Genomic DNA, 14,726 nt, shown 5'->3' with positions numbered 1-14,726 from the left:
GGTTTGCCATTGCCTTCCCAAGTCATCCTTACCCCCCCCCCCCCCCCCCCCATCAGAAGGATGGAAGGCTGAGTCAACCTTGAGCTACGTGGACCATGTAGGGATTGGACCTTCAGGTCATGATCAAGAGCTTAGGACTGCATTCTGCTGCCTTAACACTCTGCGCCACACAAGGCTCTGTTCCTGTTATTTACTTGGATATTATTCTATTATGCTCCTCTGATGCATTGCTACAAATACAATTTCATGTGGTGTATATTATGCTCCGGATTGTTGAAGGGGTATTTTTGTGTTGCATCGGTGTAAGCATGACATCATGCGCTTGCTTGTATTTGAATGAGATGGGATCTTTTTGGATTTGGCAGGCTTGAACCTGTTTATGGTAAATGATATCCAAGTCAGATACTGTTAGAAGATGGGTTACCACTGGGGGTGCTGGTGTCCGGTCTGTGCGGGCTTCTCCTCCTGGCGTGGCTGGGCCCTGGACTGGCGGCTCTGTCCGGGGTCCCCCTGCACTCAAGGTTGGTCTAGGTGGCTGGCGACCGGTCTCACGTCCTGCGCAGGAACACCGGTCCGCTGGTCGGCTGCGCGGTGCTCTGGTGGCTACGCACCGTCAGGGGGTGCTTTTATGACTCCCTCCAGGCATCAGGTGACTTATCCCTGCTCCCCTAGGTGGGGTGGGTCTGCATATAAGCCTTGCTGGCCCAGACCTCTGTGTCAGTGTTTGTTTTGACTGAGTCTTGACTACACCCATATTCTTTGTCCTGACTTTTGTGCTTAGACCTCTGCTTGTTTCTTGGACCTCGCCTTTGCCTTATCCTCCTGTACTGCGCTCGTGACCTTTTAGTTTTGACCAGGCTTGCTTCCTGACTATTCTCTGGTTTGCGTCCTGTACCTCGCTCGTGACCTTTTGGTTTTGACCTGGCTTGCTTTCTGACTTATCTCTGGTTTGTGCTTCCCTGTCCTCATCGTCACACGGTTCCCTGTCCCTCCTTCTTGGGGTCCCTAACACTAGTGCAGCGCAGGGAACGTCACCCAGTTGTCGCCCTGGGGTTTAACCCAGGGGGGCAAGTAGGTAGGGACATGGGAGAGGGTTGGCATAGGGAATCCTTGACCATCTGCCCTGGCCAGCCCTATCAGATACATATAGAATAATATTTATGATGATTTAACCCTCAGGGCTGGTTAGTCCCCTGGTTTCTTTGTGACACTATGTATGTTGTTCCCTGAAGTGCCAGCTTCATGTGTGGGTGAAATGCATAGGCCTGATTTATTTATTTTTTAGGTTGCTTTACTGCAGCAGTGTCATGTGAGTTACTGTTTAGACCACTTGAGGACCTTGTTTTTTGAATATCACTGCTTTATCTGTAGTTTGTAATCTTAGCCTGTTGGAGACATTGCACTTTTAGTTCCTATTTGACCCTTTTCCCTGTCTTAATGCTTAGGAGGTAATAGGGTGATTAGGGCCAGGTTTCTACCCAGGGTCGCCCTTCTTGGAGCGGGTGCTCCAGTGTTGTTAGTGATAAACCTAGGGCATATTAGGACCTTGGGAGGTTCCATCTTCATTTCCACTTTTACATTTTTACAAATGGAATAAACAAAGGTTACATTTTAATTTCTTTATCAAAAAAGTGGACCCTTTGTCTTTGATCTATTGTTATTTACAAGGAAACATGGACATTGTCTCATGGAATTGAAAAAAATTAGTAAATGACTTCTATGTGAGAATTGTTTATTTACACAATGTTTTTTTATTAAAGTTTTTCAAGAAAGTAAGATATTCTCACATGTCCAAACAAAGAGATGAAACGGTGCGTGGTATATAACAATACAATGTGCCATTGAAACATTGTTGCAAGTCTAAAAATGGAAGATGGCTATTGATATCAATAAAAGATGAAAATAGAACTGCTTCAATACAAACATAATACATAACCTAGTAGAATATCTGTCATTGCATGAGGATGTCCCCAGGTGCCAAGACTGAGCAGGAAGTAAACAACCTGACTCTAGCCCAAACTAACAAACTAAACTTACAGAACTTCATGAAAAAGAAAGAAAGAAGATATTTGTTATACTGCTATAAAGAAAAAGTATGACTTAAAATGACTTTGGAAAGGGAAACTGTTGTAACAAGGGCAAGCAACCCAATGTGAGAATTGTTGAACTTTTCAGCAGTCACCTCATTATCATCAAGGCAGGATTACAATGAAAGGTTACATCTATATATAGAGAACACAGGAGCCACCATTCACAATAGGTGATGGTCATAGCTGGCTTCCACCCCCTACCTGACAAAGACTTTTGTACAGGTCACATAATATACCTGGAAACTATCTCATAAATATCAGTGGGTCAGCCCCTGTCCATTGTGTCTATGGCCCATAAGGCTACTGCTGCCGGTAATGGCTTCACGAAACAAATTCAGGATACAATGCAGCAGAAGGAGTTACAAAACAATAAATATGTATTTACAAACAAAGAAATGAAAATAAGTAATAAAAACAGGCAAGCTGTTTAACAAGGATTTTATCTGATACTAACTACGGCTAACTAACTAACTCGTAGGATTGATATTACTTAATGCCTAATAAGTAGACAATAATACTTTGTATGAAATAATATCAACACTGGCAAACAGTTTATCAATACTGCTGAAACCAAATCAGTCCCATTGGTTCAAAGATGTAAATCATGTAAGTTAATACTCAGTCTATCTAACAAATTGAAATGAAACTCTACAATTAACATCTTTGGGTTTTCAGGCTCGTTTTCCTACTAATGTCACTTTCTCAGTTCCCATCCGAGTGCTTGAGCCCATATGTTGCAAAAGCGTCCAAATGGCCACTGCTATATCTGTCCCTGGCTGCAGTGGGTGTGCTGGATAACATTTTATTCTATAGTGGTGTGCACATCTAAGGGTTTTTACTGAGGCCGGTCTCACTTACCACTTGGTGCCAAAACAACTCGGTGTTCTGTTTGATTTCGATTCACTGATGGATCCCAGTGTTCAATCAGGCAGTACAGCAGCATCGACTTGAACGGAAATTCTCACATCAAGGGGCTCAAGCTATAACTGTCTTTTCTCTGGTAGCAGCAGTAACTCCTCTGCAGACTGTTGCACCTGTTCAGCAGCACCTGCAAGTAGCACCCACACTCACTCTCACAGTTCTTTGCTGCTCTGCTCTGGCAGCTCACAACAGCAACTCAGCTCTACACAGTCTCTGTGCTTACCTCCCTTTGTACAACAAATAAGTCCTTTTATATGGTGCCTGAGCTGCTGAGAGTTCTCTGTCCTTCAGGGGGCAGGGCTTCACCTGGCACGCACAGTGCTGTAACTTTCTGGCACCTCATGCCCCTAAAGTCTTCTGCCATGCGCCCAATCCTGACGCACGGTCAACTTCTACTCACTCTGCTCCTCTACCCTCATGGAGGGGTGTAGCCTAGCATAGCCAACACAGATGCTCATCAGAGAGGCTTGGAGCTGCTATGGTAAGAGGGATAAGCAGAGTATTGCTCTCCCTTTTACACTCCAGGAAAGCATATCTCCAAATCCTGTTAAATGTAGCACAGGCAATATGGCTACCCTGTAATCATGTACAGAAAATAGAATTTAAAAAAATCTACAAACTCTATTTAAAAAAATTAAAACAGATTAGAAAAATGGAAAATATTTCACGAGCTTGTTTCAATTAGTGGTAAAAAGTAGGTGATACTTTCCCTTTAAGCAAATAACGTTCATTAATACCTTATGAATGCTAGAAAAAAATATATATTTTCTCAGAATTTAATACGAAGAGTAAAAAGAAAAAAAAACTAAAAAAAATGGTGGCCTTTTATTTACTGTGAAAGACGGACCTAGACTGGTGATAATGAGAGTTAAGCAAAAAAAATTTGCGCAAGAATTTTTTAATGCAAAAGTGGAGAAAAAAATATATTTTCCAGCAATTTACTACAAAGGATAAATAAAACAACAAAGAAAAAATAGCAGCCTGTTATTTCCTGTGAAATCTAGACACGGCGCGGTGAAAATAAAGAAAATGAAGCAAATAACTCGTGTGAGCATTTTTGTACGTTAAAAAAAAGGGTTCAATTTTCTCTGGAGGAAAGTGTTAAAAATAAAAAAAGGGAAGAAATAAGAGCACGGAGGGGTAAACAAGGCTAGATTTTAAGATCAAGGTTAATGTCACCTGACTAGATGTGAGAAAGGTCACGGATCAGGTCTGGATATTGATCGCTAGCTGGGGTTTCATTCGGAAAAGTTGAAGATCTGTATTCCCTTTGGGATCTCCCCTTGCTTATTCAGTATCAGGTGTCAATCAAAGCGAAACAGAAAAGTTTTAACAACACGGTGCACAGAAAAAACATGTGAGCAGGATATAGTATATATATTACAATGCGTTGTGAGTCTTGCTGTTTACCTTCTCTCATTACTATACAACCATTTTTAATCATTTACATCTACTACTATAGGCCTATTGGCAGTTCTGGATTTACTTTCAGGAGCCTGAAGCCCCGATTGTCAGTTACCTTAGACTCCGCCCATCAAGAATGCCACACCTTCTATCACTGAGGACCTCTTCAGACGAACGTATGGGCAAATATGCTTGCTCAGCACAATGTATTTTTGCAGTAAACTAGGTTGATTTGCGCCCGTGACTGCGCATGGTCTTATACTTTTTTGGCACGCAGGACATGTTCATATTCACATGCGACCCACACCTGCCCTGATTTGAAAGGCAGTGTTATGTGGGCTGTATGGGTGGGATTTGCAATATTCAGGCATTTTATAACAGTATTATTTGGACACTAAATGGCCGTACAGTGAACCCCCAAATTACATAGGCCCCAAGATAAAATATTTTCAGCATACAATGGTCTTTCTGGGGACATTGTAACTTGAAACTAAATGTCAGGGCTCAAAGCCAGGAGCTCTTGTGGTCCAAGCAGCGGCTCTCCCTGCTGAGCTATCCAGACTTCTGGACAGCTCCCCTGCTAGATCTTAGCCTGGTTCCCATTTACCTCTGATCTGGTTCCCTGTCTTGGCTCTGCACTGCTTCTGATAGTGAAAGAGAATGGGATAAAATACCGGTGGTGAAAGTGCAACACTCTAAGCTAGTTGAAAGCTAAAGTACCTCTTTCCTCCCTGTCACATACAGGACTTCTGGCACATCCAAAAACCTTTGGAATTGTGTCACCCCCAGGCAATCTGTCATGTTTAACCCATTTACGACCAGCCACTGTATATATACGGCGGCTGGTGCTGGGCTTAAAGGACCACCGATCGTAAAAATACGGCGGTGCTCTAAGCCTCCTGCCTCTGCAATCAGTCAGAGACAGGTACGGGTTATCAGCTGTTAGTGACAGCTGATAACCTGGAGCAGAAGGCAGGAGGGGTTTTTAACCCTTCCTGCCTTCTGCTTCCCCGATATACAGTGCTCAATGAACACTGTCGGGGCAAAGTGAAAGTAAGAAGTTCTTTCACTACGGGAGCCTCGGGGGGTCATGTGACCTCCCGGGATTCCCTGCTACTGCAGAGCTGGAGGGTCAGACTTAGACCCTGGCAGCTCTGCAGGTGACTAATGTCACCACAGGGGTTGCTATCCCCTGCAACTGGGGATCCTATGGACGCCCCAGCTACAGTGGGAAAATGTCAAATAAAGTAAAAAAAAAAAAAAAGTGAGTGTCCCCCAGAGGTCTTATATGAAAAAAACACAATTACATACATCAGTAAAACAAAACAACAGAATAAAACAACAATATATACATAAAAAAGAGAATAACACAAAGCAGACGCCAACAAAAACCGTCACCGTATGCGCCCTATAAACCAAAACCATACATACTATATATCAAAACGTCCGAAATAAATAGAGGAACCCATTTCCATACTTTATTTTAGTGTAAATATAAAAATAATTTTTTTAAAAACTATAAATGTTAAAAAAAATCATTTTTTTTAGCATTTTACCCCCAATAAAACTAAAAAACGGAAAAAAAGTCAGTGAAAAAGATATTAAAAAAATAGTCCTATATGTCACGGAAAAAAAAACGCAGCAAAAATAATTTTGGTAGCTAAAGGAAAAAAAATAGAGCAGTAAAACCGCCACATGGGTAAAATCCCTAAAAAGTGTCTGGTCCTTAAGGTACAAAACAACCTGGTCCTTAAGGGGTTAATCCAGCCAAACTGAGGAAGGGGCTCGACCCCGAAATGCATATTCACTTGCTGGTTGGCAGCACCTCCATCATTGGAAACACTTTTTACTCCAGAATCATTTCACCACTCTCACTGGGTCTTGCTCCACCCTCCTTTTTTTAATCTTCTTTATATTTGCTGCTTCTGATTGGACTTCCTATATAAGCCTGGCACTTCCACTGCACCAATGTGAGATTATTGTGCTCTGTGCCTTTAGTCAAGCTTATAACCAACAGCTCCTCCATACACAATTGTTGCTACCCATTACCAACCTCTGGCTAAATCCTGACTACGCTACCTGCCTGCTCCTTTGTACTGCAACAGATACCAACCCGTTATGGACCCTTGGCTTTCCTTGACCACACTATCTGTCTGCTCAGGTTACAACACAAGGAATATGCTCCAGACTGTAACACTATATTTCGCATAGAACGATAGTGGAGAACTGCGGCACATGCACTTTGCTGGACAATTTAGCCAATCAGGATAAGATTTCACTGGTAAAACATCTGTATTGCCTGTAATAATTGACTGTCTAGTAGAATTATAGAATCATAGAATGGTAGAGTTGGAAAGGACCTTTAGGGTCATTGGTTCCAACCCCCCTGCTCAGTGCAGGATCACCAAATCATCTCAGATATATGTCCAGCCTTTATTTGAAGACTTCCATTGAAGGAAATCTCACCACCTGCCATGACAACCTGTTCCACTCATTGAACATTGATCACCCTCACTTTCAGAAAGTTTTTTCTAATAACTAATCTGTGTCTCCTCCCTTTCAGTTTCATCCCATTGCTTCTAGTCTTTCCTTGTGCAAATGAGAATAGGGCTGATCCCTCTGCACTGTGACAGCCCTTCAGATATTTGTAGACAGCTATAAAGTCTACTCTCAGCCTCATAGGACATGGTTTGCAGACCATCTGCTCCAGTTTGTCAATATCTTTTTTAAATTGCTGGTGCCCAGAACTGGACACAGTATTCCAGATGAGGTCTGACTAAGGAAGAGTAGAGGGGGATAATTACTTCAAGTGATCTAGACTCTATGCTTCTCTTAATACATCCCAGAATTGCATTCACCTTTTTTCTGCTGCTCCACACTGTTTACTCATGTTCAGTCTGTGATTTATTAGTATACCTAGGTCTTTTTCATATGTGCCCCTGCTTAGCCCAATTCCTCCCATTCTGTATGTGCGTTTTTAATTTCTTTTGCCCAGTAGTAGGACTTTGCATTTCTCCCTGTTGATTACCATTCTGTTAGTCACAGCCCACTGTTCAAGCTTGTCTAGACCTTTTTGAATCTTTTCTGTCTCCTCTCTAGTGTTAGCTATTCCTCCTAGCTTTGTGTCATCGGCAAGTTTGATCCATTACCCCTTAATTCTCTCATTTAGATCATTTATAAAAATGCTGAACAACACTGGACCCAGCACATAGCCTTGTGGTACCCCACTTGAAACATTCTTCCAATTTGATGTTTAGTCATTTATGACCACTCGTTGAGTACGATCACTCAGCCAGTTTTGAATCCACCTAACAGTTGCCTTGTCAATCCCATATATTGTATGAGATACTTTATGCCTCTCTATAGCACAGTGCAGTACTACATGTCCTGTACCACCCTTTACCTGTGCAAGGATGAGCTGCTGCTGTGAACACCAAGATGGCTCCATGTTATCTTCTGTACAGGACCCTGAAGAAGGTGTCGTTTTCAAACAGAAAGTTATTTACATCCAGCAGCTCTTTCTGACTTGTATATGTAAGGACTTGCTTTATCTGTATTACTTATCTGCTTCATTTGTTTTCTCCCCTCAAGCCGATACGGAGCGATGACCTTACAGGTTTACCATAGGGCATACATCACCCCCCTCAGGGGATTTAAGATGGGAATATTCACAACTGATAATTGCTTTCACTACCAGAAGGTGGGGGTGGGCCTCCATCATTCTTTGTAGGATTGCCCTGTAGTCCAGACCTTTTGGATCAGAGTATATAGATTCACTACCACACATCTAATGTCAGCCTGTCCGTTTAACCCAACATTGGCAATTTTTGGGCACATTAACCAAGACAAAACCAGATGCACATCAGGCAGTCGAAAACTATTACACATGGTGGCAATGGCCGAGTGTAAAACAATCCTGCAGACGTGAGTTGACGCATCCCCCCCTCCCTTCCGGCTTTCTATGGAAAAACTGTCTTTCCTCATGCACATGGATTGGGCAGAAGCAGCCTTCATTGAAATGTTGCCTCGACAGGTAAAAGAAACACTTAAGGAATCCTTTAAACTAACTTGCTGGTACTTGGAGAGAGCAATAGTTGGAGACCCGCCAATAAACACCGCATAGGTGTGTCCTGTGGGGTGGGGCAGGAGACCCGTGCATCACGGTGGGGAGACAGGACCTAGGATCTCCCCTATACCAGAATGACGAAAATGGCAAGAAGGAAAAAATGGGGGAAAAAAAAATACTCGAAATATACCTAAGGATCATTTTAGCGTCAGACAGGTTAATTGTTATTGGTTATTAGAGGCCCAGTTAATAAATAAAGAAAGACATATGTCTTTTTCCTTTTTCCTATACCCCCCTAATGAAACTTATATGGGGAGAAGTTTTGAATGTCTGCATCTAAGCTGGATTAGTTGAGATACATGGAATAAGTCTCAGAAACAGTTATTATCATCTTTTGAACATTCATATTCATAGTATATCTGTATTACAGCAAATATACTACCAGTTTACCCTTTGTTATGTGGAAAAGAGTCAATAAAACCATTTAAAATAAAAGGGGTAATTACAAAGGATGAGGAACATGATATATATATATACAGAGCAGTTATTAAAATAAAAGGGGTAAAATAATATAAATACGAGGTGATTTAGTTGTCCTGGTTGTGGGGAGTATGTAGAAATATGGACACTTCTGTATACAGGTCAGAGCAATTTTTGTGTGTAAGGTCCCACAGTTTCAAGGATTCGCCAAACCGCATCCTTCGACCTTTCCCCATGACATCGGGGAGAGGCCAGCTGATTGGATGCACAAATCTTCCAGATGAAAATGCAATTCCATATTTCCCTGTGAGGTGCTCCAGGAGGGAGACTATAGCCACCATATTTTATAATGTCAATGTATCTAGAAGTAGATATCAAACATCAGATGTGGAAAATGCTTAACTCCGCAGGCTTGTGATTCCTTGAGTTCCTGAAATTGCACAACAATGGGAGGGAATGTATTGGACTTGCGGATAACTCCCAATTCTGCAAATGGAACTGGTTTCAGGCAAATCCACTCAGAGGACTCATAATTCCAGTTATTAATTTCTCCTTTGATCAATATCAGTGCTTCACTTCAGAGACGTACATTCTGGGCTTTGCATATCTATGTAAATAGGGGAAACAATGGCATCTTTTGCCTGTTGGTAACTTTGCTATGATTGGACAAAAGTCAACTCACACAAAAGACATTCTGTCAAAACAGGAGCAGGGAATTAAAAGCCCTGTTTTCAGGTGTGAATTAAGGACCAATGAATGTTGATTGAGATTTGGCCGTGACAGGATGCACATAGAATAACATCTAACTTAACTTTCCCCAGACAAGAAATGGCAAATAACAGAGAGTCGGAAATGACACACAAAGATGAGTGATTCTCCCAATATCATACTTCATAACACAAACTATATCCTTTATTTGCCGAAAACAGAATATCTCTTTTACCCCTTCTCAACCACCGTTAGCATGTATTATACAAGACAGACATTAAAGAGGTATTCCGGGACTTTTACTATTGATGACCAATCCTCAGAATAGGTCATTAATAGTTGATTGTCAGGGGTCAGCAACTTGGAATCCCAACCAATCAGCTTTCGAGTACCTGCTGGCTCCGAGAAAACACAGTGTAAGGGTGCGGGCAGACGAGCGTAGGCGTATTTACGTTCGCACGAGCGCAGCGTATAATCGCCCGAGAGAACGTTTTTCACCGATCACGACCAGAGCTAGAAAGCGTATTTTCGTTTGTTCCTACTTTTCAAACGGTCTTTTCGGCCATCGAATATGCGTTGGCGCGTATTTCGGTCGCATATGTTCCGTTTTTTTTCGGGTTGCTGTTTTTACGCGCCGTAAAATCGCCCATGTGAACGAATACATTCAAAACCATTGCCTCAGATGGTCACGTATATACGTTTGGTCGCAAAAACGCGCCGTTTATGCGCTCGTGCAAACGCACCCTAAAGAGCAGAAGCAGATCACTCCGACCAATTGCCGATGCAGCACCCATTAAAATCAATGAAAACTGCACCCGCAGTTACCAGTGCCAGCCACTACATAGGGGTCGGAGCTATCTGCTTCTGCTTTGTACCCCATGTTTTTTTTCCAGTAACATTGGGTTCCCAAACAGCTCTTCAGCTAAAATCCTGAGCAGTAGACCCCAGACTCTAGGATAGGTCATCAATAAAAAGAGCCTGGAAAACCTCTTTAATTAGAATCCTTATAATGTTTTTTTCGTCCACGAAAAATTGAGCTCTGCAAACCTCCTACCATAGACTTCACTATACACCATCAGTGCAATGGGCCAGACGTCTTCACCAATAGTCAGGACCATTAAGGCCCATTTACACACAACGATTATCACTCAAAATTCGCTCAAAGCCGTCTTTTGAGTGATAATCATTGAGTCTAACTTCACTGACATTGTGCAGTTTTCATTAAGCAGTTGCTGATCGTTGTCTTTCAGCGTGCTGAAAGACAACAATCAGCCTTATCAGGAATTCACAGCGAGATACAGCTGATACTATTGTTTCAGCTGTATCCTGCTCTGTGAACACAGGAGGGGTATGAAGAACACAGTGCTCTAGCTGTGCCCTTCATACTCCACACAGAGCGCACAGCTGTATACCAGCTGAGCGCTCCATGAACAGCCGAAGTATGAAGAACACAGTGGTCCAGCTGTGTTCTGCATACCCTGCTCAAAGCGCTTGGCTGAATAACAGCTGAGCGCTCCGAGCCAAGAAAAGCTGGATGCAGAAGACAAATGGTCGTGCTTCTTTTCTGCATCCCACACTCAGAGTGCTCGGTTGTATAACAGCCGGGCACTCCGAGCAGAGAACAGCTGGATGCAGAAGACAAGCAGCCCAGCTTGTCTTTTGTATCCCTGCTTGGAGCCATCGGCTGTATAACAGCTGGGCGCATCGAGCAGAGAACAGCTGGAGGCAGAAGACAAGTCTTGTCTTCTGCATCCCCCGCTTGGAGTGCAAGATGATCGTTTGAGCAATCACCTTGTCCTGTAAATGCACTCAATGATTATCGCTCAAAAGACATCTTTTGAGCGATAATCGTTGCAACTAAATGGGCCTTAAGTCTGACAGAAAGCTTCACTCTCACCGAAATCAAGGGAAGCAATGAATTCTATTTAAGCCCTGACCATCAATGATGACAGTGCAGCGGGTCGGACGGCTGTTAGTGCAGCGGGTTGGAAAAGCAGCTGATCATCGGGGATCCCAAGCGACAGACCACAGCCGATCAACTATTGATGAGCTATACTAAGTATAGGTCATCCATAGTAAAAGTTCTGGAAAACTTTAACCCCTTCCCACTATATGACGTACATTTACGTCATGCATGTGCTGAGTATGTATGAAGAGAGATTGCGGGGCAACCTCTTTTCATACAGAGCGGGCATCAGCTGTTTATTACAGCTAAAACCCGCAGGCAATAGCTGCAATTGGCCGTGTGGCCAATTGCAGCTATTAACTCTCTAAGTGCCAATGTCAGTTCTGACAGCAGCATTTAAACCCCCTGAATGATGTTCGGGGGTCCCATATGGCCCACCCAGCAATGAGATCGCAGGGAGTCGCATGGGTGTCATGGCAGCCGGGGGCCTTCTGAAAGGCAGACTGCCTATCAAGCCGTCAGATGGCAGCAGAAAATACCGGTAATTTAAAAAAATTAAATGTCTTGAAAAAATCAAAAGTAGTACAGCAAAAAAATATGATATAAGTTTTGTATCGCAGATATTATACTGACCCATAGAATAAAGTTATCGTGTCATTTTTGTTGCAGTTTGTGCGCCGTAGAAACACAACACACTGAAAGATGGCAGAATGTCATTTTTTTTTTCATTTTAGTCCACTTAGAATTTTTGAAAAGTTTTTCAGTACATGATATGGTACATTAAATAGCCCCATTGAAAAATACAACTCGTCCACAAAAAACAAGCCCTCATACAGCGACGCTGATGGATAAATAAAGGAGTTACGATTTTTTAAAAGGGGGAGGAAAAAACAAAAATGGAAAAAAAAAAAGGGCAGCGTCATGAAGGTTAAGATCTTTTATTCTCGAACACTTTAAAACACATCACCAACATGTCTAAATTCCTACTCGCAAATGTCATGTAATATATAAAAATAAATGTTAAAAAATAGGAGCTGAATGGGGTTTGTAGAAATCCGAAAAGGCTTTCCTAATTGCCTTGTTAAACCCTATTAACCAGCGCTGCATTGTGATTGGCGGCTGCAGGTTGCGGCACACTTGCGCCTTTATTCCCTTTTATTAGGTAAGCTTTAAGCTCTCTGCATCACACAAAAGTAATTAAGCGGAAAATGACTTGAGAAAACAATTAAATGTAAACCATTGACACAGTAATTATGGATTGAGCATGTGTGTTACAGGAGTGAGTGATGGCAATTGCAGTATGCACGCAAAGTGAGATGTACACGGTGTCATGGCAGCTCTGTACTCGTGTTATAGCGGCGGCGGCCGTGGCGGAGGATACAAATGAATTTGATTCTTGAGTCATTTAGCTGCCATTTATTAGTGATAAAGCGTGTACGGCTCAGCAATTAGCTGCATGAATGGATATCACGTAAGCTGCTAAACCATGTAAATGAAGCTGGTTAAAATCCTGCTGCTCCCAGGGGGACTCGGGTCTCGTAAACGCTATCATGTAATTAACCTTTCTTGTGCTTTGTAAAAATATTTGTAACATTTCTGGACCGACAATGTGATTCATCTGCAGTGAAAAAGACACCTGATTTAAAAATGCAAGCACTACCAGAGACAATGGACCAGCCATCAAGGACTGTGTTATATGTACGGAAGGAGATCTGATTCTCACAATCACCAGCTATTGGCCAGAATTAACTCCTCCTTCTTGTTTGCTGATCAGTGATCATTTGATCACCTGAGAGCTTTTTGTTCTGGTGATGTATTGACTCTGCAGTGACTACTACAGGGGAACTGTGGTATTTCATCGTCAGGCATTCCAATATGGGATTGTTTTCAGTAAGAGTAACAAAGTAATCTTTTAATGGCTATCAAAAAGAAATAAAGTTACAGCAAGCTTTCAAACCTACTTAGGGTTCTTCATCAGGCTTCTAATACAACATATCTGGAGATGCGTATATATATATACATGCACATTAAAAGGCACATACATGGTGTGGTTAATTAAACTGATAGGGCAGGCCAAAAACCACTGCAGAAAGCCGCAGATTTTGATGTGGTTTTTGAAGCAGAATTCACCACGGAAAATTCTACTGCGAATTCCGCCGTGTGAACATACCCTCACATGCGGATTTTGAGGCGGATTTGCAATGGGCGTAATTCCACAGCTGCAAATTAAACTCCAGCATTAGTATAAGGGGGTAGGGTTTTATCACCGTTTAATGATAGCATGATGTTGTTTTTTTGTAATGGTACTGTCTCTTTAAGAGGGGGTTGAAATGGATGAACATATCTGAGCAGAAAGAAGGAACAGGAAGTGCAGTGTGTAGAGTGGTGCTTGGTGCAGGACAGAGGTTGAAGCAGGAGTCTCCTGGTGTACTGCAGTGTCACAGATACAGACCCAAGGGGAAAGAAATACAGCCATTGAGAAGCTTGCAGATCATGCAGACAGCAGATAAGCTGTGGCCAGAGGAAGAAGGGGGTCTCCCCTAATTTGTGCTACAGGGCTGTAGCAATAGTTCTATGGGTAGTTTTCCTCTGGTGAACAAGGAGAGGAGGGCTGAATAGTAAAGTCAATGCCCAGTGGTTCCTTGGTTCCCTCCCCTCCAATGACGCTGAACCTGTACTGGCAGACTGGAGAGAAATTGATCAACGGTCAGCTGAGCACAGAGCTGCGAGCCTGTTACATTAGGAGAATGCAAGCACCTCATCTTGAAGAGTACTGCTTCTCCTTGGAGAGATCCAGCTGAAAATGCTTCCTGTGAAAAAATAGACAAATTAGTTACACAGTATGCTAAGCTGAAAAAAAACAGTGTCCATTTAGTTCAGCCTGTTTCCACACCCCATGTTGATCCAGAGAAAGGCAAAAAAAATCCCATAGAGGCAAAAGCCAATTTATCCCATTTGGGGGGGGAAAAAGTCCTTCCCAACTCCATAATGGCAGTCAGAATAATCCCTGGATCAACATTTGAAAAGTTCCTACCTGACTCCAAGAACCGCATCAACAACCCCGCTGATCACCTAATGTCTATATCCGGTAATATCACAGCACTCTAAAAAGTTATCTAGGCCCCTCAAATTCCTCTATCAGGTTCACCAT

This window comes from Eleutherodactylus coqui, chromosome 9, assembly GCF_035609145.1.
Source record: "Eleutherodactylus coqui strain aEleCoq1 chromosome 9, aEleCoq1.hap1, whole genome shotgun sequence".
Taxonomy (NCBI): domain Eukaryota; kingdom Metazoa; phylum Chordata; class Amphibia; order Anura; family Eleutherodactylidae; genus Eleutherodactylus; species Eleutherodactylus coqui.
Note: the sequence above shows the minus strand (reverse complement) of the source record.